The sequence below is a fragment of the Molossus molossus genome, unplaced genomic scaffold (genome assembly GCF_014108415.1).
Source record: "Molossus molossus isolate mMolMol1 unplaced genomic scaffold, mMolMol1.p scaffold_m16_p_8, whole genome shotgun sequence".
In the NCBI taxonomy this organism is placed as follows: Eukaryota; Metazoa; Chordata; class Mammalia; order Chiroptera; family Molossidae; genus Molossus; species Molossus molossus.
In genome coordinates, this window is record NW_023425402.1 from 15,095,771 (window position 1) to 15,100,871 (window position 5,101).

A 5,101-nucleotide genomic window follows, 5' to 3' on the forward strand; every position below is an offset into this window, starting at 1 on the left:
AGTTTTTGGGTTTTTTTTCCTTTTTTTTCCTCAGTCCTCACCCAAGGACGTTTTTTCATTTTTTGTTCAGATAGAGTGGGAAAGAGAGAGAGAGAGAGAAACATCGACGTGGAAGGGACACATCGAGTGGCTGTCTTCTGCACGACCCAACCGGGGCCGGGGACAAACTGCAACCGAGGTACGTGCCTTTAGCGGGAACCGAACCCGAGTCTCTCTGGACCACAGGCCCATGCTCTAACTGCTGAGCCAAACCGGCCAGGGCTGAGCTGGAGTTTTTTAAGACCAGGGTCACAGTCTTAGTCCAGTTGGAGGCCCTGGTCCGACACCACGATCCAGCCTGGTGGTGGTGTGTGTAAAACGAAGAAACCTTGACCAAGGGCGCCCAAGGGGCAGGGACAGGGCTCTGGGGCAGCTGCTGCCCTGTCCTGGCTGGTCTCTCCCTCCCCCATGCCTGGGCTCCATGCTAAGAGCGAGTTCCTGGTGCAGGCTGTACCCTGTTCCGGACGCCTGGCATTTACCGAAAGGGCAGAGACAGTGAGAAGGGCCTCACCTGTGCCATCCACTCAGCAAGGAGCCGGCGGCAGGCAGGAGGGGAGGAGTTAGGTTTCAAAGGGCTTGAAGAGACCGAGTGACGGGAGCACCCGCCATGTCCGAGCGGACAAAGGGCTACGATCTAGACGAGATGCCACAAGGAGCATCTGCCGGGCGGGGGCACAGCAGGAGAAATGACAAGGCAGTTAGAGGAGGCACGACCCCGAAAGCTGACAAGCCTGGGCAAAGGTGCTGAGACATTCGTTACCTCTGGGAGAGGAGCAAAAATGAGAAAGCTGGATGGAGCCCAGCGCTGGCAGGCGAGTGGGGACACAGAAGCCCTTTGCCCGGCAGGTGTAGACTCAGCAGCCCCTGGGCTTGGCCGTGCTTCGTGAAACGAAATGCCAGCATGTCCTGTGACCCAGCAGCTCCACTCCTGACTACAGCCCGGATCTGAGCCCAGCGCCTACCGGCCGGAGGGGACTCATGCAGTTCGCGGGGGGTGGCAGACACGTGTGGGTCAGCACATCCCCGAGTACCAGGAAACTGAAGCCACAAGGCTGGATGTTTAAAGCTGTGCTGAATGAAGGAGATTTATTACACGACGACATTTACCAAAGTGAAAAAATAAAAAACATGTTTATAAAACAGCCATCCCCGTTTGCAAGAAGCCTACCCACAGAAAGCTGGGCAGCAAACCCAGAGAAAGGAGGGGTGTGGGAAGGGGTGAGGAGGAACCAACATCATACGCACAAAACGAGAAAGGCCGTGGCGCCTGCGAGCCTGCTGTGAACCGAGGGAGGCCGACCCTGCCCCGAGGGCCACCTAGAGGAGGGAGGGTCAGAGCTGCACTGCCTCAGCGGCCCCCACCCCCTCCTGGAGGGTCGGTCTCTGCGGAAGCCAGCCCACCAGCTGGCACTGCCCTCTTGCCCTGGAAACAGAAGCTGAACGACCCTCGGACCTGAGCTGGATACAAGGAGGATCTGAGGAGCAAGTCCTTGGCTTCGCAAGTCTCTATAATTAAAGTTTTGTGTTTTTTTTCTTGAAGAGTCTTTATTTGTAGTCACACGTTCAGAAATACCGGTGAAATGATGTTCCCTCTGAGATGTGTTTTACCTAAGGGCGGGGGCGGGACCGAGGGTGGGGTTGGTGAAACCCATCGGCCCTGAACACAGCTGTCGGCCTGGGAATGGGGCCCTGGGTTTATTATGCTTTATCTCTAAGTGTGTGCATGTTTGGAAGTTTCTACAATAACACGTACAAAAAGAGTTCCCAGGGAGAAAGTCTCAGGTGGGGGGAGATTAGCCCTGACCTTAGGGAGCCCCCACTCTGACAGAGGAGACACAGCCCCTGCCTCCCGGGTGGGAAGGCCTCCCTGCTGCATCTTCCCAGGCAGCCCTGCGCCAGGGGCCACTGTGGGGCAGAGGCCTGACCCCCACCCAGCCCTCATCACCGAGGCTCCAGCTCGACCTGGCTCTGGTGCCAGCCCCCATGCCGGTGGCCCCAGGCTCTTCACCTTGACAGCGCGAGCCTGGGACAGAGGGGCCACCAGCAAACCCAGCTCCTGCCAGCGGGAGAAGCCCAGCCTACCAACCAAGTCTTTGCCCTGATTGCGGTTACTCAGCTCTTGCTGCCGCTGCTTCCTCTTCGGGATAGGGTCGGGATAGGGTCGGGATAGGGTCGGGATAGGGTCGGGATAGGGTCGGGAAAGGGTCGGGATAGGGTCGGGACAGGGTCGGGACAGGGTCGGGACAGGGTCGGGATAGGGTCGGGACAGGATCGGGATAGGGTCGGGATAGGGTCGGGATAGGGTCGGGATAGGGTCGGGAAAGGGTCGGGATAGGGTCGGGACAGGGTCGGGACAGGGTCGGGACAGGGTCGGGACAGGATCGGGACAGGGTCGGGATAGGGTCGGGACAGGGTCGGGACAGAATCGGGACAGGGTCGGGATAGGGTCGGGACAGGGTCGGGACAGGATCGGGACAGGGTCGGGATAGGGTCGGGACAGGGTCGGGACAGGATCAGGACAGGGTCGGGATAGGGTCGGGACAGGGTCGGGACAGAATCGGGACAGGGTCGGGATAGGGTCGGGACAGGGTCGGGACAGGATCGGGACAGGGTCGGGATAGGGTCGGGACAGGGTCGGGACAGGATCGGGACAGGGTCGGGAAAGGGTCGGGATAGGGTCGGGATAGGGTCGGGACAGGGTCGGGACAGGGTCGGGACAGGATCGGGACAGGGTCGGGATAGGGTCGGGACAGGGTCGGGACAGGGTCGGGACAGGGTCGGGACAGGGTCGGGACAGGGTCGGGATAGGGTCGGGACAGGGTCGGGATAGGGTCGGGAAAGGGTCGGGAAAGGGTCGGGATAGGGTCGGGATAGGGTCGGGATAGGGTCGGGATAGGGTCGGGATAGGGTCGGGATAGGGTCGGGATAGGGTCGGGATAGGGTCGGGATAGGGTCGGGATAGGGTCGGGATAGGGTCGGGATAGGTCGGGACAGGGTCGGGATAGGGTCGGGACAGGGTCGGGAAAGGGTCGGGATAGGGTCGGGACAGGGTCGGGAAAGGGTCGGGATAGGGTCGGGATAGGGTCGGGATAGGGTCGGGAAAGGGTCGGGATAGGGTCGGGAAAGGGTCGGGAAAGGGTCGGGATAGGGTCGGGATAGGGTCGGGATAGGGTCGGGATAGGGTCGGGATAGGTCGGGATAGGTCGGGATAGGGTCGGGATAGGGTCGGGGTAGGGTCGGGATAGGTCGGGATAGGGTCGGGATAGGGTCGGGATAGGGTCGGGATAGGGTCGGGATAGGGTCGGGTAGGGTCGGGATAGGTCGGGATAGGGTCGGGAAAGGGTCGGGATAGGGTCGGGATAGGGTCGGGAATGGGTCGGGATCGGGTCGGGATAGGGTCGGGATAGGTCGGGATAGGGTCGGGATAGGGTCGGGATAGGGTCGGGATAGGGTCGGGATAGGGTCGGGATAGGGTCGGGATAGGTCGGGATAGGGTCGGGATAGGGTCGGGAAAGGGTCGGGAAAGGGTCGGGATAGGGTCGGGATAGGTCGGGATAGGGTCGGGAAAGGGTCGGGAAAGGGTCGGGATAGGGTCGGGAGGGTCGGGATAGGGTCGGGATAGGGTCGGGATAGGGTCGGGAAAGGGTCGGGAAAGGGTCGGGATAGGGTCGGGATAGGGTCGGGATAGGGTCGGGATAGGGTCGGGATAGGGTCGGGATAGGTCGGGAAAGGGTCGGGAAAGGGTCGGGAAAGGGTCGGGAAAGGGTCGGGAGGGTCGGGATAGGGTCGGGATAGGGTCGGGATAGGGTCGGGATAGCATCGGGAAAGGGTCGGGAAAGGGTCGGGATAGGGTCGGGATAGGGTCGGATAGGGTCGGGAAAGGGTCGGGATAGGGTCGGGAAAGGGTCGGGATAGGGTCGGGATAGGGTCGGGATAGGGTCGGGATAGGGTCGGGATAGGGTCGGGAATGGGTCGGGATAGGGTCGGGATAGGGTCGGGATAGGGTCGGGATAGCGTCGGGAAAGGGTCGGGATAGGGTCGGGAAAGGGTCGGGAAAGGGTCGGGATAGGGTCGGGATAGGGTCGGGAAAGGGTCGGGAAAGGGTCGGGAAAGGGTCGGGATAGCGTCGGGAAAGGGTCGGGAAAGGGTCGGGAAAGGGTCGGGAAAGGGTCGGGATAGGTCGGGATAGGGTCGGGATAGGGTCGGGATAGGGTCGGGATAGCGTCGGGATAGGGTCGGGAAAGGGTCGGGAAAGGGTCGGGAAAGGGTCGGGATAGGGTCGGGATAGCGTCGGGAAAGGGTCGGGAAAGGGTCGGGAAAGGGTCGGGAGGGTCGGGATAGGGTCGGGATAGGGTCGGGAAAGGGTCGGGAAAGGGTCGGGATAGGGTCGGGATAGGGTCGGGAAAGGGTCGGGATAGGGTCGGGATAGGGTCGGGATAGGGTCGGAAAGGGTCGGGAAAGGGTCGGGAAAGGGTCGGGAGGGTCGGGATAGGGTCGGAATAGCGTCGGGAAAGGTCGGGAAAGGGTCGGGAAAGGGTCGGGATAGGGTCGGGAAAGGGTCGGGAAAGGGTCGGGAGGGTCGGGAAAGGGTCGGGATAGGGTCGGGATAGGGTCGGGAAAGGGTCGGGAAAGGGTCGGGAAAGGGTCGGGAAAGGGTCGGGAAAGGGTCGGGATAGGGTCGGGATAGGGTCGGGATCGGGTCGGGATCGGGTCGGGAAAGGGTCGGGATAGGGTCAGGATCGGGTCGGGATAGGGTCGGGATCGGGTCGGGATCGGGTCGGGATAGGGTCGGGAAAGGGTCAGGATCGGGTCGGGATAGGGTCGGGATCGGGTCGGGATCGGGTCGGGATAGGGTCGGGGTAGCGTCGGGATCGGGTCGGGAAAGGGTCGGGATAGGGTCGGGAAAGGGTCGGGATAGCGTCGGGATAGGGTCGGGATAGGGTCGGGATAGGGTCGGGATAGCGTCGGGAAAGGGTCGGGATAGCGTCGGGATAGTGTCGGGATAGGGTCGGGATAGGGTCGGGATAGCGTCGGGAAAGGGTCGGGATAGCGTCGGGATAGG